Below are 22435 nucleotides of genomic sequence, written 5' to 3'. Positions count from 1 at the left end.
TTTCATGAGAGCCAAGTCAGTAGTATCACCATATTACAGATGTGAGGACTGAGGCTGAGAGTGGCTTGCTTCAGGCAGCCTACTCAGTTCATGTCAGGATGTGAACTCGGGGCTTCCTGATTGATAGCGCATTCTCTTAAACCACTATGCTTCACCAGGAAAAGCACTAAGCCCTGACTGTTAAAATTAATGGAGCTTAAAAGTGCTTGACCTTGTTTTTCCTATCTAAAATTCTTATATTCTGACAGCATTCATAATCTAGAAAACCGCTGGGTTTGGAGAATAGGCATTCACTTTTACAAGCATGATTAAGTTAGGAGAATTTGTTTGAGAAATCTGCCCATTTCAGCTCTACAACCACTAAGCCATTAAGGCTCTTTTTCGACTGACCCTCAGTTGTTGCGTCGGCGAATGCTGCAGATATTAAAAGCAATTTATTTGAAGCTGAAATGTGCTTTCATGACAAGATCATGCATTTAAAGGCCTCCATTCTGTTCTTACAGACAGCACATTGCATCTTCAACTTGTCGCTTGCAAAACATAATAAAAAAGCCATCTTATGCAACTTGGAGCTGAACGAGGTGGTGTTGCTATGATAGCAGACCATGATGTCTTTAAGAACAGTGCATTTCTGCTACCCTTCCTTGCTCTAAACACACAAAACAAAAGCCAGGATTATCATGTACAGTATCACACTGCTCCCTATAATGCAGTCAATCGTTCTCAACAATCCCATTTTGGATAACAGCACAGACGGTGCAGAGCTTGCTATGGTATGATTATGTTGCTAAAGTTCGAGAGACAAGGGCATAATGTGAAAATTAGACCTTCCCTAAGAGTTGCTTGCAGTGCTCCTGGTGTGCAAAAAAGCTGCAATTAAACATCGTGTTGCATCAGGAAAGTGGCAGAGTTCCCTTGAACATTTAAGCGGTTAGGAAGTTTCTGTAGCCTACATGCTTTATGTAGATGGCTAGAAAAGGAGAATCAAAGGAGTGCCCTGTCCTCTGGCCATTTTGCTTGCTATTCTTTTGTGTTACAAAAATCACTATGGATGAAGGAATTTCATTCTGCTGCAGTTTGATTTTTAACCAGTACTCCCCTATTCAGCCAGCCTTCAGCTTGTAACGCGCGTTACTTACATATTTACATAAAACATATTCATTTCAATGTAAATAAAGCATCAAAACAATGTAAAAAAGGGCAAAAGCTTCATACAATCTGAAGAGAAACCAGCGTACTCACAACTGGCCCTTCTGTCTGTATGGCAGTGAACTGGTTGGACGTTTACTTACTGCTGTCATTGCAAGATTCTGGAGAGACATGGTGGGAGCAGATATACAGTGGTACCTCGGGTTAAGAGCTTAATTTGTTCTGGAGGTCTGTTCTTAACCTGAAACTGTTCTTAACCTGAGGTACCACTTTAGCTAATGGCGCCTCCCGCTGCCGCCACGCCACCACTGCGCGATTTCTGTTCTCACCCTGAAGCAAAGTTCTTAACCCGAGGTACTATTTCTGGGTTAGCGGAGTCTGTAACCTGTAGCGTCTGTAACCTGAGGTACCACTGTAGACTGTTGATATACAAAGATGCATGCAATGAGGCCAGAGAGCAGGGCTATTGAGGGGTGTGGCCTGGTGAGTGGAATGTGGTCTGGTGAGAGTTCTGAGGGCCAAACTGAGGGGCCTGGAGGGCCACACGTCTTCTCATTTCTGATCCAACCAATCAGGTAACTTTAGGAGACGCATGGAATTGCTAATTGCTTAGCTCACATTTAAAACCCCCACAAAAAAACAGCAACAGAAGATTGATCAGGATGGGGACCCTTTTAGGGGGTGGAGTGGCTTTACCTGTCACTATAGTTTTGATCTGGATCAGGCCTTCTTCCTTCATTGTAAAGAAAAGCTTGCATTGGCTCAAATGGGAATCTATCTTTTAATGTGAATTGCTAGCATAGAGGTGTTGATAGGGCAATCCAGATCTGGACTGCAGCAGGAAAGCAAAGGCTTGCTGTTCCCTTTGTCCATGCCAGATTCCCAGGCTGGGTGAAAACTCCCCTCCCCTGTCCTCCTCCTTGCTGTTTATTGTTTTAAAAGCCATTAATGCAATGACTAATAGTGTGATTGACTCTCATATAGTTTGGCCCTAAGAAGTGCACATTTACAATGATCTGTGAAAGCTCCAGTGTACCTTTTGCTATTTCCTACAGCTCAAATGTGGCTAGTTAGGAGTCCTGCTCATACAGCGATTAAAAGAGCTTTTAATAACTTTAATCAAGTGCTTTCCCACGAAATAGCCTAGTCGTGCACAAGCCTCAGCAGTAGAGAGGGACTTGCCCAGGAGATCTTTTTTTTGTCATCCTTTAATTAGCCCTGATAATGAGGCCTCGTTTTAGAGGAAATCTTAATTTAATAGCCTTGGTATTGAATGACCTTGTTGTGGGAAAAGGCATTTGTCTGTCTGCATGTGTGGAGGAAATGCAAATAATAAAGGTTGCTTTGGCCCGCTGCCAAGCAGCCATAACAAACTGAACGTCATTGCTTGAAATGTGCTTGCTTTGCAGGTCGTGCTGAAGAAGTCCCTTGCCTGGCTGGCAAAACATGTTTCCTAACCACAGGAATGATTTAGCCAGGGACAGAACAGTGAATACAGTATGCTATATGAGCTGGTCGGTGTGGGGTAGAGCTTAAGAGTGTTGGGTTAGGACTCCAGAGACCAGGGTTCAAATCTCCACTCAGGCATGAAGCTTGCTGGGTGGCCTGAGGTCATTCACTGTCTATCACTCTAACCTACCCCACAGGCTTGTTGTGAGGATAAAATGGAGAGGAAGAGAATCCTGCATGTTGCCTTGGAAGAAAAGTGGGATATAAGTGCAGTAAGTACCGTATTTTTCGCTCTATAAGACACACCAGACCACAAGACGCACCTAGTTTTTGGAGGAGGAAAACAAGAAAAAAAATAATCTGAATCTCAGAAGCCAGAACAGCAAGAGGGATCGCTGCGCAGTGAAAGCAGCAATCCCTCTTGCTGTTCTGGCTTCTGGGATAGCTGCGCAGCCTGCATTCGCTCCATAAGACGCACACACAGTTCCCCTTACTTTTTAGGAGGGAAAAAGTGAGTCTTATAGAACAAAAAATATGGTAAACAACGAAAGCACTGAATATTAACTGTGGCTTTGTTTGCTTGAAGCTCAAAGCAAGTGCTTATTTTACCCCAGGAAATAAACTGCCACAGGGGCCGGATTAAACCGACCAGCGGGCCGGATTAGGCCCCCAAAACAGACTTGGACATGCTTGCTGTATGTTTTTGTTCTTACAAAGATGTACTCCTTGCTGTCTGCCTCTTGTCACGTGCCTGGCTGGGACAGAAAGAGCATCCCAGAGCCTTGGAACAAGCTGGGACCCAATGACCAGTACAAGGTATGGTACGAAATATTTAACTAGGATTATGATGCTGGGTTATGATAGGTTATGATGATGAAGCCATCTGCACAACTCATATGCTTAAATCATCTAGGAAATCTTAAAATTGATTGCACAATGCACTTAATGTCCAAAGTCCATTTTGGGGGCCTAATCCGGCCTGTTGGTCGGTTTAATCTGGCCCCTGTGGCAGTTTATTTCCTGGGGTAAAAATATCACTAAAAAACCTCAACAACTTCAATCCAAAAAAAAGGCTAACAATTTTAGTTGGTCCTTTGGTCGGCCCTCACAGCCCTTCACTTCATCAAATCTGGCCCTCTTTGAAAAAGTTTGGACACCACTGAAGGGTTAAAGTCAAAGAGTTCAAGAGGAGCAGAGAAGGGCGTAATGGATACTGACCCCCCCATGCCACTTCTGTTGAAAAAGGGGTGTGGTTTAAGTAGCCTGGTTGCCCCACCCCTTTCCATTGTGCCCTGCCCCTTTCCCTGCAAGGGTTCAGGTGAGAGAAAACTGCCTTGGGGTGCAGCGAGCTTTGGTGGGGGGGGCTGGGGGAGGATGCAATGCCAGTGGGATGATGGAGGGGGAGATAGCAGGCAGGGAAGCTGCTGGGCAGGTGGGGGAGGGAGAGAGACCCTCCCCAAATGAAGGGAGGTGGGTGTGCAGCTGAGCCCCCCCCCTTTTGAGTATTCTGAATAGCATTATGGATACTATAAACACATGCAGAAATACAAACATTTCCTAAATTTCAGCTGAGTTCCCTTCATTCCAGGGGGTTGGACAACCTATTTCTTAATAGGTTTAATTGGGTTTGGTGCTTCCTCTCTGAATGTCATTCCTTGAACAGCTTCCTGTGCAAAGATATGGCTTGCTTTCATTGATCTGTTCATTTGTACATTTGACTAGTGTTGTGTTAAGTTGTGGGTGAACATATCAGACGACACAGCGATTCTTCAAACAGCTCTTTATTTGTAAGCTGGAACAGAACTGAACAGCAAATAGCTCAGCCGGCCTGCTTTTATAGGCAGCCAGCTATCAACATTATAGCAACAACAACCCAGGGTTTCCCGCCTAAAGTAACTGACATGGACCTGAGTGAAAACTATATACACAATACCCCTGGTGGCCAGGGTGAGAACTTCAATACATAACATGTGTGGAGGGAAATGCAGCCCCTGGGCTGAAAAATGTCCCCCTCCTGTGTTTGAAATTGTAGAATAAGAAACTGCCTCTTTCCCCTCAGCTGCTATGTCTCTTTGTGACATCACAGGAGACCATCCATAGACAGGGCTGGGGAAACTAGGCTTCCAAACCAGTTTGCATCCATCTCAGCCAGCGCAGCCTCATGGCATCTACTAGCCTGAATGCAAACTCTTCCGACAACCATCCACCAGCTGCTGCCTAGCCAGGTCCATTGCCAGAAGTCAACCAACTTCAGAGCTGAGTATCAGTCGCCTTCAAGTAGCGATCCCACCAGCAAGTAAACTTTGTACTTGCCTTCTCCTTGCTCCACAGCATCCCAGCACCGGGCGATTGCCTCCTTCCGCTTGCCAGCTTCCCGCCATGGGGCAGGAGACCACCTGGGCTGAGTGCCACCGAGCTGCCCATTTCTCTCTGGGGAGGGCAACTGCCGAGGCTTGCACCTTGGCCCACATTTATACCCACTCAGCAGCCAAATGTTTTTGTCACATCACAGTCAACCCACAGACAATGGCAGCAGCTGGGGTGGTATCAGATTAGGCCCTTGCTGCTCGCGGCAGCTCACACCCGATGGCTTTTACAAACTACTCTTGAGTTCCTGTACCAATAATTTAGGGGTTTTCACCACTTTGTAACTAGTTCAAGTTTTACTGCCTGCACAACTATTTCTGATGAATCTGACCTTTGGAGAGTTTGTAAGTAACACAAACACATGCTCATTTTCTAAACAAGGTGTTGTTAAAATGAATCTCTTCTAGCCAAGCCAAGCCAAGCATGGTGGTGGTTAAAGATTCAGAAATCACTTTGCTTCAGTTGAAGATTTATGAGCATAGAAAGCCTTTTCTGCATTTCGTTATGATTTGACCCTGACCTCATTCTTCTTGGATGCAAAACACAAAGTGAGTTATGCTGTGACATCAGCTCACTGGAAACCTATAAAAGCTACTCTTGTGTTTAAGTGATTCATATTCTTGCTGTATAAACCTTGAGTTTCATGAAGATGGATAGGAAATATGTTGGTTGCAGGAAGTATACAGGAGCAGACTTAAAAATGGAAATAAGTAGCCAAGATACTCAACTTTCCACTTTGTATTTAGGACAAGCACAATGTCTGGCTTGGAGCTGAGCTACAAATCTGTTGCAGCTCTTGCTGGATTGTGCCATTTCAGAATGCAGGGATGGAAATAATACATTTGTATGTTACAATGAAAACAAAGCTCCCTGCAGACATATTGGTTGGGGGCTTGTTCTTGGTTAGGGAAACAGTCTAGAAGAGGTATTGAGGCATCTGATCAAGATCTGTATTATGAGGCATCTGATCAAGATCTGCATTTTAAAATGAGCTTAAATATATATATATATATTTGCAGATGCTTGTGTGCAGAAGACCAGCTGGCTAAAAAGACTTTGGCAGATGTTTATCTTCCTAAACAGGGCCCCTCTGATTTGTATTAGCATTAGCAGGAGACGAGTGCCTCAGGGTTGTAAAAGGAAATTACAGGCTAGGAGCGAAAGGTCACACTGACCATACAAATTACAGAATACAATCAAGCTGCAAAGACACAATTAAAAGTTGGTAAATAGTAAGAATTATTGTGCCTCCCATTAGAGACTTGAGCCACATTTTCCTAAGGTTAAAAGGGCAAAAGCTAATGGAAATAGGGAAAGGGGGGCTTCTCTCTGAAGAAAGTGTTTTTAAGTTTCTTCTTACTTTGGAAAGGTCTTCTAAAAATCTATATATGTTATGTATGAAATATATTGGCTTAAATGTAATTATGCAAAGGATTTAGAAAGTAAGAAATGTTAGATTCTTATGTTAGATTCTTATTTCATAGATGGTGTGTGAGAAGGTGAACCCAAGATCTCTTTAAAATGAAATTTAAAAAACCATGCACCATCTGCTTTAGCCATCTGTTTTGCAGTGAATAGGGCAAGAGGGGCCAAAGGTTATCTGGTAATTAAGGTGCCTGGTCGAGGCAAATGTAAGATATATGACTATTTATTTGCCATTTATAGATAGAAGGAAATATAGCTCTTTGTCTCCCATAAAAGGTAATAGGAAATGGGTGTATCTTTTATGATTGGTTCTAGCAAACAGCCAATAGGAATTTCAACCAGGCTGATTGGACAGAGGCAGCCAAAGGAGGAGCAAGGGGGCTGGGCTGAGGGAATATAAGTGCTGACCATCAGGGCTGGAGTGGGCAGAGCTTTGGTAACCATATACCACTGTGTCTCTCATTTATTTGTCTGACAAATAAATTATTATTTTAATTTCTCTATTGCTGTGTTGAATATTTCATTCCAGCTAAGCGTTAACCACAAGCAGGGTGCTACAGTATAGCTGGATATATTGATATCTGATTATTTTTTGCTCCAGGAGTAATTACTTCAACAGTAAAATTAAGTTTTCCTCCTCTTTCTTTTCTAAATTCACTTTTTTCAAAAAGCATTTAACTTGTTGCTTTCCTTGAAATTTAGTAAAAGCATAATTTGTGTTGGAAAAATTGGGCCTGGGGACATGTTAATCACACCACTTCAAAGTGCCACACCACTCTTACCAGTATTGGGAGTAAATTGGGCTAGTTAAAGGGGTTGTTTAGTGAAGGCTAGAGAAGAATAAAGTTTGCCACTTGGTGGCATTGGTGAAGTTAACAACAAAACTACCAGACTTTTAGAAGACATCTGAAGGCAGCCCTGTTTAGGGAAGCTTTTAATGTATTAAAACAGACTATTGTATTTTAATATTTTGCTGGAAGCCGCCCAGAGTGGCTGGGGAAACCCAGTCAGATGGGCAGGGTATAAATAATAAATAATAATAATAATTATTATTATTATTATTTGGCTGGTTTACTTGCCTCCTTTCCCTCTCAATGTGTATGCCACAGCCTGTGCCATCACAAAAGACAAGCACAGATCAGCAGGAATTAAAATAGCTCCTATTGTATGTTTTTAAAGACCAAGCTAAATAAAAAATATCTTCACGAGCTGCAGAAAAAAATTAAGATATAGCATCAGCCAAAACACTTCATTGGGAGAGTGCCACAACTGAGGAGGCCCTTCCTCTGGCTGAAACTGCCTAATCTTTGAAGCTGCAGAAGGACTTCGGAAGGCAACCTTTATATTTGTCAGAGATGGTCCTTTAGATGGTAGATTGGCTTTTTAAAATTTCCTTCTGGTTGCTAGTTCTGCCTCTCTGGCTTATAAATGTTGCCTATTGTGATTTTTAAAAATACATTTTCAAAATGCAGTTATAACAAGGCTAATGTAAGTGTTGTATTTTTAAGAACTGCCCCTTGGGGGCAGAGCATGGTTAGAGATTAGAGAAATCCGCTTCTCTCTCTGTGTGTCTCTCTCTCTGTCTGTCTGTCTCTCTCTGGATCTTATTGCTAATTTTTTGATCATTTTGAGAACGTTTAGTTGAGCCCTAGTGAGGGATTATCGTTTCTATGTACATTGCCCTGTGAAATGTCAGGGCCTGTAAAAGGGAAAGGAAATAAAATATTTCATTTCCCTTCTGTGGTCTTGCAACTCAGATTGAACTGCACCTTTTTGACCCCTGCAGCCTGCCGTGGATATGGCCATCTTCCAGAGGTCTCTCACATTGTCACTTCCTGCCTACCTTCATTAAGGAAAAATGGCCGATTCGATGGGAAACATGACAAGATGTACAGGATTCTTCTAACCTCATTAGACAGTGAGGTTGAGGGAGTCCTGATGATGCTGATCGTAATGGAAAGCTTGGTAGAGAGAGGTCAGATAGTTGTGTCTGGAAAAAGAGATGACCGAGGCATTTAACAGGACACACTATGCAGATGTGCAGCAAATTAAGGGACACACACAGTACAAACAACTGGGGGGAAATCCAGCACTAGGTTGGTTTTTTTGGGTGGGTGGTAGTCTTGGTGCCCCTGAGTGTAGGCCTCCTTCTTTGTACAAACCCTTACCATCCTCGCTACCATTGCCACTGGCTGCTCTCATGCCAGGGAGGGTTCTGATGATGTAGGCAGGAACATCTTTTGCTTATCCTGCTTTCGGTTGGTCTGCTTGCTTGCTTATCTCCTCTGGACCAGATGAAGGGTGAATAAACAAGTAGCAACAACATGGAAGAGGAGGAGGCAGTGGTGAGATGTTAGACTCTTCACAGATTCCTAAACATAAAGGGCACTGGCAAATGTCTGACCACACCTACCCCTGATGCTGCTGGAAAAAGAGGGCATGGAAACTTGTAAGGAAGAGAAAGAAAGAAAAATCCCAGAATCTAGAGTTTGTAATATTTGAAAATATATTGATTCCTATTACTAGAGCAATTGTTATCCCAGGCTCAGTATGTTAGAAGAGCAACAGCAGGGATCATTCTGTTAGTAACCTATGGGTTAACTCTATTGACTGCTAGACATCCAGCCAAGAGGGCAGTTGTGGTGTAGAAGGTGTTACCTAGCAACCAGTCAGCGTGGCATGATTGTTCCTGAGGTAACTGAAGTTCTGATGCGCTGTGTAGTTCTGAAGGAGTTGAATATCTAACCCTGCTCTTAACAAGGCCTGAATTAGCAAAGACAAACCATCATCTGTCCCTTTCCCCTCAAATTATATGCTGTTTTAATTCAGTTTACACAGCAAAATGGTAGCTTCTTTTTTCTCTGGAGTCTGTCTGAGTTATTCAAGTGATTCTACTAGCACTATATACATGCCCCTCTTGTCATAATACTAGGAGGAAGGGCAGTAGCTCAGTGGTAGAGCATCTGCTTTGCATGTGTAAAGCTCCAGGATCCCCAGGTAGGGCTAGGTGAGAACCCTGTTTGAAACCCTGGAGAGCTGGCTGCTGCCAGTCAGTGTAGACAATTCTGAGGTAGATGGATGCAATGGTCTGATTCTGCACAAGGCAGCTTCCTATGTTCCTATATTAGAATTCAGGGACATCTAATTAAGCCAAATGTTGGAAGGAAAAAAGGAAAGTACTTTACACATCTCATGGTATATGCACTTCCCCAGGAGACAGTGAAGGCCACCAACTTGGATGGCTTTAAAAGAGGATTGGACAAAACCATGGAGGATGAGGAGATCAGTGCTATGCTTTATCTCTACTGTTGGAGAAATCACAGGTGCTGCCGAGTTCAGACTCTGCTTGTGTTTATATGGTTGGTTCCTGTGAGGAGAGGATGCTGGATGGGCATTTCACCTGATCCAGCAGAGCTGTTCTTCAATCTTTATGTTCTTGGCAGAAATGTTGATAGCCTTATCCTCTGCTATGCACTCCCCACCTCTATCTTATTCAACATCTTTATCAACGACTTGGATGATGGACTCAAGGGCATCCTGATCAAATTTGCAGATGACACCAAACTGGGAGGGGTGGCTAACACCCCAGAGGAGAGGATCACACTTCAAAACGACCTTGACAGATTAGAGAACTGGGCCAAAACAAACAAGATGAATTTTAACAGGGAGAAATGTAAAGTATTGCACTTGGGCAAAAAAAATGAGAGGCACAAATACAAGATGGGTGACACCTGGCTTGAGAGCACTACATGTGAAAAGGATCTAGGAGTCTTGGTTGACCACAAACTTGACATGAGCCAACAGTGTGACGCGGCAGCTAAAAAAGCCAATGCAATTCTGGGCTGCATCAATAGGAGTATAGCATCTAGATCAAGGGAAGTAATAGTGCCACTGTATTCTGCTCTGGTCAGACCTCACCTGGAGTACTGTGTCCAGTTCTGGGCACCACAGTTCAAGAAGGACATTGACAAACTGGAACGTGTCCAGAGGAGGGCAACCAAAATGGTCAAAGGCCTGGAAACGATGCCTTATGAGGAACGGCTAAGGGAGCTGGGCATGTTTAGCCTGGAGAAGAGGAGGTTAAGGGGTGATATGATAGCCATGTTCAAATATATAAAAGGATGTCACATAGAGGAGGGAGAAAGGTTGTTTTCTGCTGCTCCAGAGAAGCGGACACGGAGCAATGGATCCAAACTACAAGAAAGAAGATTCCACCTAAACATTAGGAAGAACTTCCTGACAGTAAGAGCTGTTCGACAGTGGAATTTGCTGCCAAGGAGTGTGGTGGAGTCTCCTTCTTTGGAGGTCTTTAAGCAGAGGCTTGACAACCATATGTCAGGAGTGCTCTGATGGTGTTTCCTGCTTGGCAGGGGGTTGGACTCGATGGCCCTTGTGGTCTCTTCCAACTCTATGATTCTATGATTCTATGATTCTATGATTCTAAGGTGGATGAGTCAAATAAATAAAATAATAAACCACATTGGTAAAGGACTGGATGCAAGCCAACCAACTTGAGGCTCAATCCAGATAAGACTGTTAGTGAGTGGTTCTCTAGACCAGATGAATGAGAGTTTGCCTGTTTTTTGGTGGGGTTACATTTCCTCTGAAAGGGCAGATACATAGCTTAGGGGTACTCCTGGATCCTTTGCTGTTGCTTGAGGCTCAGGATACCTCAATGGCCTACCATCAATTTCAACTGGTAGCCCAGTTTCTGAGCCTAGGTCAAACTGCTGTTTTTGACTTATAAAGCTCAGGACCGCAATATCTCAAGAATCACCTCTCTTCATATGCGGTCCAGAGAGACAGCAACAGGAGAATGGGGCTTTTCTGTGGAGGCTTCCCATTTGTGGAATACTCTCCGCAGGGAGTCTTGCCTGCCACCTTCATTACATACCATTAGGCAAAAACTTTATAACCAGGCCTCTGGCTGAGTAAACATTCTATGCCCTTTTAAATATATAGGAGGTGGGAGGGTGGGCGTGTTTATTGACTTGTTTTTCTTGTGTATTTTGTGTTCTCATTTTGTATTTTTTATGTTTACAACATAAAATTATGTTTACAACATAATCTTTAGATGAAAGGCGGTATGCAAATGTAATAAATAATAATGATTTGAAATGAGGTGAGCCAATCTTTTTGCCTTCTGAAAGTTATTGTGTGTGTCTGTGTTAAGTGGTGGGTATTCTGGAAGATGGAGCTGTGTTGAATTAGAGTGCTTCTCAAACTTGCAAATCAGATTTTGAGTTTTCATTTCCATTGATGAATAGTCAATTTTGATGTGTGTAGTTCCGGAACTCCAACCTGGAATTATTCATTTTGGCAAAACATTTAATTTGCTTCATGAGCTCTCATTTTGGCTAATTCACTTTGACATCAAGGCATACATTTGTGTTTCCATTAACATGATGAAGTGTGTGTGTGTGTGTGTGTGTGTGTGTGTGTGTGTAGTTGCCAATGATGGCATTAAGCTACAAAGTCACAAAATTTGGAGAAGCCCAGGAATGCACTGGCAATCTTTAAGAATTTTTAAAGTACTGTACATTTAAAGAGAGTATTTGTTTTGAGTATCCATTATGAGAAGTTCTCAAATGGTGGTTCACAGATCACTAGCAGCCTGTGAGCTCCAGGCAGCTGATTTGCAGAAAGCCCATGGAGTAATCAAGAATATCTGTACTTGATTTATTCTTTTTGATAATGGAGATGGAGGCCATATTGATCAGGACTGGATATCAACCTGTTACATTGTAGCCTATTTGCTTCCTGGTGTATCTGAGTAGGATTGTTGTGCCCAGTGGGTTTAAAATAGGATTGGACAAATCCATGAAGGTGGAATAAAGGTTTGAGGCTGTATACCTCTGAATGTTGGTTGCTGGGAATCACAGGTGGGGAGAGTGCTGTTGTGCTCAGGTCCCTCTTTCAGGCTTCCTATGGGCATTTGGTAGGCCACAGTATTAATAGGATACTGGGAACATTGTCCTTTGTCTCAGGTAGCAAAAATTTCTTGGGTTCTTATGATAGGTTGGCTAGTGTGTATCCATCATCATAGCCAAATTGAACTCCCAGGTTCAAAGGCAGTACAGTGGTACCTTGGGTTACATATGCTTCAGGTTACATACGCTTCAGGTTACAGACTCCACTAACCCAGAAATAGTACCTTGGGTTAAGAACTTTGCTTCAGGATAAGAACAGAAATTGTGCTGCGGCGGCGCAACAGCAGTGGGAGGCCCCATTAGCGAAAGTGGTGCTTCAGGTTAAGAACAGTTTCAGGTTAAGAATGGACCTTCGGAACGAATTAAGTACTTAACCCGAGGTACTACTGTATGTCCCCAAATATCAGCTGCCAGGGAGCAAAAGTATAAGAGGGGCACTACTTTTAAACCTTTCTGAAGGCATCTGGTTAGCTACCATAGGAAACATTATGTAATAGAAATTGTTTGCGTGTGTTATCCTATACAGCACCTCTTATGAATGTGTGTCTACCACCAGATGACCTCCTGGCCAACATTTTACGGAGATGTCAATGGACTTAAATTGTGGGAAAGGTTGGAACCCCAAGTTTACCAAACATTTGTAATTTTAATGTTTCTTGGACCTTTTCTACAACTTAGTTCCACGTGGATCATTATGGTAGGCTGCTTAGAAAACAAAAATCAGTTGTCTCCTTCCTCCCACACGCCCCTGCCCTTGTAAGGTTGTTGTTGTTTTTGAGGCATTGGTTGGAGAAAGAGGATTCAGTCCATTTGCACCCACCTGCCCTCTTCCTTGGATGGTATGGATAAAGGGGAAGGGGAACAATGAGATGGAAAGAGTCCTGTGAGTCTTCTCCTCCAAACTTACACTGCTCACATGAGTGGACCATTTCTGCAAGCACTTACATTAGGAGTGTGGAACCTCAGGCCTAGGGGGAGAATGTGGTCCTGCCGGCCTCCTCTCAGACCATGCCCCTCTTCCCAAGCCATACCTCTCACTGGCCCTGCTTTTTTACCCTGAGTTGTGGTGGGTTTGTTTTTGTTTTTTTTGTTTTAAAAAAATCTGTCTGGAACATTCCCTTGAACTCTGATAATGCCCTTTGCTTGCCTGCTTGGAGGATAGAGAGGGATGTGCAAGTGTGTGTAGAAACAAGCCTATTGTCAATTTAAGATCTGTTGCTCTACCTGAATCAGTTCTGAACAGAGTGCGACTAGGCTGGTGAAGTGTAGTGTAGTGGGTTTGATTGTTTGGTTTTTGGAGCTAGGTTCCATGAAACCTGAATAGTTGAAGTGGGACTTGGAATCTCCCCCTTCCAACCTTCTGCATTAGAGTATTGATTCTTATTTATTTATTTATTTATTTATTTATTTATTTATTTATTTAGGTAAGCAAGCACTATTTTCCTCTGCTCAATCTTTTAGTGCTGTTTTTTTACTCCACTTGTCAGGCAAAGCAATATAAGTCATTCTTGTGACAAGCATACAGCCAACACCGTGTACCAAGCACTGACAATTAGATAAAATAATACGGATTATTAGTGAAAATCTGCTGACATAACTTGGCTGGAAACACAGGCATCCTTGTATTCTTGGCAAACTTCGCCTTGTTGTTTAACCGCTTAATCCTTTTGCTTCCTGCATTTTGTAAGCCTCGCGGAAGGCTCAACTTGCCATGACTTTGTGCTTTCTGGTCAGAAGAGAAGGACCCTGAGGGTGATGATGGTTGGCCCCTGAAATTCCCCAAGAGGTAGACTCTCAAATGCAGGCCTCAGACTTGCATGCGGGAGAAGCCTTAACAGAGAGTGAGGCTTCTGTCCTTGGTCGTAGAGGAGATAATTTGCTGGCCTCCTGGGTCTCAGATGACTCCTTCCCTGAACTGCATGCCAGGCAAGAGAGCTTTCCTCCTCTGCATTTCTATGCCTGGGGTCTAAAAAAGGTCTTTCAATCTCAACCAGGAACACGTGCACTAAATATGCAGGTGTCTATTCAGAAGTGAGCCGCACTGAATTTAAGGGGGTTACTTTCAAATGAATATATGGATAATTTTTAAAGACATTACTGCTGAACAATATGGCTCTTGTTTTGCTAACCAAGTGAAAGTAATTCCTTTCTGACTTTACTGTATTCTGCACATAGAGAGAGATGCAGAGCACAGAAGCCTACCAATTGTTGTCAGACAGCTAGGAAAAAAACCCTTTAAAAAAGTAAAATGATGATGGTGAGAATGGTTTATCCAATAAAATGCTGCCCATTCCGAAAGTTCTGAAACAGATCTGTTCATATATCCATTTGTCCATCTATCTTATGCAGAGAGAGAGAAACAATTTCAAAAGCCAGAAAAAATGCAGGGGAAACTATCAGGGAGAAACTCTGATAGGATGGGAAAATGTGGCATCTCCAAGAGGTGTTTGGCAGGGTCACATAAAATGAAGTTGGGGACCTTTTAGGATTCTTGGCCAATAGTTGACCACCTGTGATATAAAACGTCTGTCAGATCCAGGTCAGCGCTGGAGCAGAATTGCTGACTTCCTACTGATCTTTGACTATCCAGACCAGGGGTCAGCAACCCGCGGCTCCGGAGCCGCATGTGGCTCTTTTACACCTTTGCCGTGGCTCCGGGGCGGATACTAGCGAGGGGAGGAGGCGCATTGTGACCCCGACACTCCCCACTGTGGCGGGCACTGTACTGGCTGTGACGTCGCATGGGGGCGGTGCGCGCGTTAGTCACGCACCGTCCCGATGTCACCTTCCCGCCCGCCCGCCCGCTACATTGTAAGGGACATGTACGCTGGTCACTGCATTGAAAGGGGGCATGTACGCTGGTCACTGTTTTGAAGGGGAGTGGAGAACACACACACACAAAAAGGTAACTTGTTAATTTAACGTTTATTTCTATGAGGAGGAGTAATTCTGAGGGGTCAAACAAAGAAATAATAAAAAAGTGACAAAAAAGTTATTTTTATAATGACGAGTTTTGTGGCTCCCAGTTTTTTTTTCTTTCGGAAACGGGTCCAAGTGGCTCTTTTTGTCTTAAAGGTTGCAGACCCCTGATCCAGACCAATACTACTTCATTGGGAGCTATCCATGGTTCTGACTTCACCATCCAAAGTGGCCAATACCACAATAAGCCTGCAATTTGTGCACATTTAAGTTGTGCACATTCAGCTTTACGCACATGGCATTTAAAAAAAAAAGTGTGTGTGTGTGTGTGTGTGTGTGTGTGAGAAAAATAGGAGGGATTCCAGGAAAAATAACTTTAGCAATTCCAATTGACTATATCCAATTTTGTCTTTTGGCTAAATCTCCAGAACATAACCCCTGTGTAAGTTGAGGGTTTATTGTAAAGATTCCAGCCCTGAACTGGAGATAAATTACATAGGCCTAGGGTGGTGTAGACTGTTGGTTGAACTGGAGGGACCTGGGTTCAAATGATTACATAGCCATGAAGTTCACTCCAGGGGTTAGTCTTTCACCTGCTGTATTTTAGCCTTGTTGTTGTTTACTCATTTAGTCGTGTCTGACTCTTCGTGACCCCATGGACCAGAGCACGCCAGGCACTCCTGTCTTCTACTGCCTCCCGCAGTTTGGTCAAACTCATGTTGGTAGCTTCGAGAACACCGTCCAATCATCTCGTCCTCTGTCGTCCCCTTCTCCTTGTGCCCCCAATCTTTCCCAACATTAGGGTCTTTTCCAGGGAGTCTTCTCTTCCCATGAGGTGGCCAAAGTATTGGAGCCTCAGCTTCAGGATCTGTCCTTCCAGTGGACATCACTATTGGGAAAACCATAGCTTTAACTATACGAACCTTTGTCGGCAACGTCTATGCTTTTTAAGATGCTGTCTAGGTTTGTCATTGCTTTTCTCCCAAGAAGCAGGCGTCTTTTAATTTCATGACTGCTGTCTCATCTGCAGTGATCATGGAACCCAAGAAAGAAAAATCTCTCACTGCCTTCATTTCTTCCCCTTCTATTTGCCAGGAGGTGATGGGCCCAGTGGCCATGATCTTAGTTTTTTTGATGTTGAGCTTCAGACCATATTTTGTGCTCTCTTCTTTCACCCTCATTAAAAGGTTCTTTAAATCCTCCTCACTTTCTGCCATCAAGGTTGTGTCATATACATATCTGAGGTTGTTGATATTTCTTCTGGCAATCTTAATTCTGGCTTGGGATTCATCCAGTCCAGCCTTTCGCATGATGAATTTAGCCTAGTCATCCTTAAAGGGTTGTTGCAAAGATAACATGAGAAAACCTTATGGAAGCCATTCTGAACTCCTTGGAGAAAGGGTGGGATACAACTGTTTTGCATTTTTAGAAAGCACATACCTCCTTAGACTTTTCCATGTGTAAATGCAATCAGTTAGACTGAATTAATCGAATAAGAACCAGGCAGTGAATCAGCCTTTTTTAAAAAAACAAAACAAAAAGACTTTAAATGGTTGACAGCCTTAGGAGGACAGAAACCATTTTGAATTTTGTTTTTCCTCAAGAAGGAAGATAATTATGTTCTGAAAAGCTTGAAGGCTGTTATTGCTAAGTTTCTGGATTTTTATTTTTTTCATGTAGAGAAAGGATGTTGTGTTTGAAAATCACAGTGGGACAACCATGACAGTGGGACAGTCAGATACTTAGTTTAAAATGAATACAGTTGTAAACTTATTTCCAGAGTGATATTAATCAGTATTATTCCTCCTTGATTTATCTTATGAAAATAAACTGGTTAAATGTTATAAAATATTTATACCCCAGCTCTGAATTACAGGAATCCATGAGGCAAGTTGCAAAATAAAGTCACAATAAAACTTTAAAACAGGGTCATGGAACCTTTCTTTCAGCCTGAAGGTTGTATTTATATATTCAGCAATGTATTTGCTACTTATCGCCGGAAGCTACTCCCAGAATTAACCTTTCCCCTCTAGCTCTAATTGCAGCCTGTCTAGTTTTCATTCTGCCTCGCCTCACCTTCTCTGTTCTCTTCCACTTATAAACTTCCTGGGACTTGATTTTATTTGAATGAGCCAGAAGAAGAATGTGGTGGGAGTCAGCTGGAGCTGCAACACCTGCACCCTCCTGACTGTTCTGGCTCTTGTTGGATGAAGAACTCAAACCTGGATTATTGGCCAACAACTTCAGCACAGCAAGGGTTAAAGGCACAACAGGTGTTAAGCATGGCTAAGCTAACTTATACATTTATCTGACCATTGCGCCTCCTGCTTTAAAAGAGCGCGGTGGGCACAGCTTTAGCGTGGCAAGCAAAAAAATCATCTTTGGATTGAGCAAGCTAATGGGCAATCCTTCAAGAGGGCTGTACCTGAGCTGTCTGATCATGTTGGAGCTGGTGTCTCTGTGCCCTAGATGATAGAGCAGGAGGAGACTTCTCTTCTGGCACCTATCCTGAGGGTGGGGAGAGTACTGAGATGAAGAAATGGGAGTGTCTGATAGTACCTTAGTGGGCTTCTCTTCTGACAACCTGCCTGACCCTTCCCTGGAGTCTGACACCTGTGGTGTCCTTCACAGATAATTCTGCAGCTTTCCAGGCACCAGATATGACCCAGCCCAGCCCATTGTGTCCCTCTTCAGGATCACCAGGCTCCATCTCTTCAAGCTCCCCCACTCTTCTTCTTGATCTGACCAGGCCCTCCAAGACATATCCATGGAAATAATGGCACTGCAAGGATTATTCCTTAGTTTGTATACCAACTATACAGTTGTCAACCTTCATGTGTTGTTAGCCTTCACCTCCCATAATCCCTGGTCACTGGCCATGCCTTCTGGGGTTGATGGGAGCTGGAGTCTAGCGACATCTGGAGGGCCTTTGGCTACCCACCAATGGTACACATTAATAGTTATTCCAATTCTCAGTGTACTGGGCCTTATGGCACCACACACCCACAAGAGAGACATGTCAGTAGGCTCAGGGGACAAAAATATATATGATGTTTTTAAAGAAACCCCCAGAACAGCCCAGGGAATATGGATTACTCTTGTGGGGAGAGGTGGGGGGACGACAGAAAACCAGGGGAATGGGATGAATATCTTTGAAAAGGCCATAGCTGGTTGGCATCCTGAACAGAACTACTCCACGTTGGACCATTTTTGTTGTGGGTCTCGCCTGTATTCATCTAATGCTTCCCTGGTTTCCAAGCAATTTGCAGAGTTATAATCAATGCAGGAGGCCAGACTTCTATTAAAGACCTTTGAATCATTTCTCCCTTTCCTCTGTATTATTACTTTCAAGACATGAGGTGAAGGATTGTGAAATGTTAACCTTCTGTATTTCTCCAATCAGATGCTGCAACATTAATTGCAAACCTCTTGATCTTCTAGAGGTGTTGAATAGAATTCAGTTGATGAATGAAATGGTGATAATTGGTTAATGGCTTATATTGCCCCCATTCTACTCTCCCCAGCCTTTTATCTTAATTGTCCGCTGAAGTGCTCTGACTAACTTCTTTCAACCCCCCACTTTACCTCATGTTTCTTCAATTAATTTCAGAGACTAACCTTCTCTTGTCAAGATGCTGGCCCTCAAAACTTCAGTATTTTAATGCATGGTTATCCTTTTGCTTGGGGTTTAGTCCCTAGCCTTGCAGAAATGAGGCAGGCAGCTACATTCTCATCATTGATGACACATACAGGATATGAACAGCATTCCCAACCTGGTGCCTTCTGATTATTTCGAACTCCAACTCTCTTAAGCCCCAGCCAACGCACTGTAGTCCAAAAAGAAAATGACTGTGCTGATTGGGGCTGATGGGAGTTGGAGTCCAACAAGATTGGGCAGAGGTTGATTTAGGGCAGTGTGCGTGGTGTGCTTGCACTAGGCGTGCAGCCAAGGAGGGTCCCTTTTCAAAGCCCGGTAAGCACTTGCCTGGCTTTGGGAAGGAGACTTTGGAAAGGAGGACCCTCATACTATGCTGCAAGGCCATTTAATGCCCTCCCCCAGCCCTTGTGGCAGCACCTTAAGCTGGGCTTTGGGAGGGCATGAGGGCTCTGACAGGGTCAAAGAGTCCTCCTGCCTCTTTCCCAATCTGAGCAAGTGCTTACTGGGTTTTAGGAAGGAGGTAGGAGGGTTCTAGGGATGCAGGTGGCACTGTGGTCTAAACCACAGAGCCTAGGGCTTGCTGATCAGAAGGGGTGAGCTCCCATTGCTCGGTCTCTGCTCCTGCCAACCTAGCAGTTCAAAAGCATGCCAAGTGCAAGTAGATAAATAGGTACCGCTCCAGCGGGAAGATAAACGGCATTTCTGTGCACTGCTCTGGTTCGCCAGAAGTGCCTTTGTCATGCTGGCCACATGACCTGGAAGCTGTCTGCAGACAAATGCCGGCTCCCTCGGCCAGTAAAGCGAGATGAGCGCCGCAACCCCAGAGTTGTCAGTGACTGGACCTAACAGTCAGTGGTCCCTTTACCTTTACCTTTAGGAGGGCTCTGGGACCTTGCTAGAGCCTCACGCCTATTTCCCAAAGCCTAGCTTAATCTGCTGCTACAAGGGCTGAGGGGAGGGCATCAAATGGCCTTGCACAGGGCAGCATAGTACTAGGGTCAACCCCAGGTTGTGGAAGAATGGTCAAGTGAGAGACATATTAGAGCAGTGTTGGAGAAGCTGTGACACACCAGGCCCCAACTCCCATAATCCCTAATCAGTAGCCATGTTGATTGGGGCTGATGGGAGTTGGCCTCCACAGTCAAGGGTTCCTTGCCTCTATCAGGATCTGGCATGGTTTGGTAGCCCCAGATGAATGAGGAGGAAGGAGGAGCAGGAGATGTTTGGGGATGGAAGACTGGCACCCGTGGATGGCAAAAGGAGGTCTTCCTCTTGCGACTCTAGATGTCCGAGAGAGGAAAGTAGATCTGGTGGCTCTCTTCTCAGCCCTGCTCATGGAGTGCAGAGTCACACTGGGGAGTGGGGAGGACTTTGACCAGCCAGTCAGAGGGGCTGAGCAGGAGGAGGTAGCAGTGGAGCTGAAGGCAGAAGGGCAGGACACAGTCTTGTTACTGAAAACCAGGTGCCACCTTCATAGATAGTATCAGGTGCATCTGCAGGTGTGCATGCAGCAGACTTGTTGCAAGAGTCCTATGGGTGACCTTAACTTTAAAAGCTTGATGGGATGGGTGTGTCAATTGTTGGGACATCTTCATAGCTTCTGTTTGGTCATGAACCTCTTGCCTTGCTCATGTACTTCTGGCATGGATACTGACTTCTGGACCTTGTGCTTGCTGTTGAACTTGTACTGCTATTAGACTGAATAAAGATCTCTCACTTATTCTTAAGTAAGAGCCATTATTGTGGTGTTTTGGGATGGGAGTCTGACAGGTTCCCCATCCTTTGATTGTGAGCTTGTATTCTTATCAGAAAAGCATAAGCAATAGGACAGCTTGGTGGTTTTGTACTTCCTGCCATTTTATAGTTCTTCAACAAGCTTGCCATCTTGCTTTTTGCTTGCCCTGACTTAAACAGAGTTATTTTGACTAACAAATGCATTTTTATGCTAAATGTACACTAGTATATACATTTTTGTACACATTACTTAGCTGGAGAACTGCATGGCAAAATTCAGAGAAAGGCAAATTTTGAAGGATGACTGTGTTTTGGTTCACATATTGGAAAATGAGAATTAGGTAGATTCACCTCTGAATACAAACTGAACTGAATGCTTCCCATATCCTTACCTGTACTTTTATCAGCTGTGCTGCAGAGGGAATTTCAGTAGATACAGCTAGCTAGACAAGAAAGAAAGAAAAATCTCCATTTGCTGAAGTTCTCCCTTATACCCCACAATTACAGGCAATCCCTCATGGCACATGTTTGTTGTGCATGGCATAGCATTTGCAATCCTTATCTTTGAGCTGGTGTGGCTAGGAAACTGAGCTACAGATCAGGAGGTCCCAGCACCAGCTTTTCATATTTGCATTGTGGAGGGAATCATATTGATCTACCTTACACATTTGTTGGAAGACAGGATGGTTAACTAGTGGGTCTCCAAATGTTGCTGGACTCCACTTCTCATCATCTCCAGCATGGCCAAAGGGCAACTGTGGTCCAGCAATATTTGGAGGGCCACAGGCCCTCCATCCCTGCTTTATAAGTAATACATACATGCTAAGCATTGATGGTTTTTGTTCTGCTGCACTTTTTTCAGACACAATGCAGAAATAGAAGGAACTTTTCTTCAACTATCTGTATCTTTTAGAATGTTATTAAATTGTGACAGGTGCTCTAGGTTCCTCCCCACCCTTAATGTGTGATCCGCAGAATGGCTTCCCTAATACAGCCTCTCACTGAACACTCTGATTCCTATACCAGTTGTGTCTCATGTCCATTTTATAGCAAAGGCAGGGATCCTGTAGCTCTCCTGATATTGCAGGGCTGCTGTTCCCCTAATCTCTGATGGTTTTCTATGCTAACTGGGGCTGATGGGAATTGGAACCCATCATCATCTGCAGTACTAAGAGTACTTCATCCCTATTTTATAGTTTTTACTTGGTTAAAATAATCCCTGTATGTTTGACAACTGCAGTCTTTGAATATTAGCATTAACTACTTACACAATTTGAGAGCTGGAATTGGCTCTTCTAAATCCAGAGGTGCATTTAGCCACAGCTGGTGCCATGTTTTATCTCTGCTGGCAAGATGAACTCTCAGTATGAGCTCTCAGGCTTTTGCCCATTTGGTTCATGTATGGTAACGAGGCGAATATATCAAGGTACACAGCTCCTGTCAGCTTGGTTTTCTAAAATGGATGATCATTTCAACAATACCCGCCTTTTGTGGATTGCTCCTGTCAGGGAATTGGTTGCATGTTAGGCTTTGATTTATTACAGAATGTATCAAAGACAATTTAATTTTGCTTTAATGACAGGGAAGCAAACAAATTAGAAGCAGATGTATTAATTTACAAAAATAATTTTCTCTTAGTGTTGGCAATTGCACAGTCTGGCTAACGATTAGTATTGACTCATGTCATAATATTGGCTGCTATTGTCATCTTGATTTATTGTTGCACCAATGTTCATGGGTGAATGTGTTAAGCACGCATACACAATTTTAGGTAACAGAGAGAAATATTGTTTACATTTTCCTG

At 43.5% G+C, this 22435-nt stretch overlaps 3 long non-coding RNA genes across 4 annotated transcripts in view; 2 read left to right on the top strand and 1 right to left on the bottom strand.

Annotated features, from left to right (window-relative positions):
• Positions 1–22435, top strand: part of LOC128406874 (uncharacterized) — a 107064-nt gene that overhangs the window by 61980 nt on the left and 22649 nt on the right. The gene's annotated exons all lie outside the window — the stretch shown is intronic.
• LOC128406872 (uncharacterized) lies at positions 2554–8260 on the top strand. 2 transcript variants are annotated; one of them, XR_008328644.1, is made up of 3 exons: positions 2554–2637; positions 5373–5513; positions 8177–8260. It is a non-coding gene; the product is annotated as an uncharacterized LOC128406872 (long non-coding RNA). The 2 variants fall into 2 exon arrangements; XR_008328643.1 differs by having other exon boundaries at positions 2561–2663.
• Positions 8299–9119, bottom strand: LOC128406873 (uncharacterized). The gene is made up of 3 exons (XR_008328645.1): positions 8804–9119; positions 8559–8673; positions 8299–8380 (listed from the first exon to the last, which is right to left on the bottom strand). It is a non-coding gene; the product is annotated as an uncharacterized LOC128406873 (long non-coding RNA).

The sequence above is a fragment of the Podarcis raffonei genome, chromosome Z (genome assembly GCF_027172205.1).
Source record: "Podarcis raffonei isolate rPodRaf1 chromosome Z, rPodRaf1.pri, whole genome shotgun sequence".
In the NCBI taxonomy this organism is placed as follows: domain Eukaryota; kingdom Metazoa; phylum Chordata; class Lepidosauria; order Squamata; family Lacertidae; genus Podarcis; species Podarcis raffonei.
The sequence above is the reverse complement of the archived record's forward strand: the minus strand, read 5'-3'. Positions and strand labels throughout refer to the sequence as shown.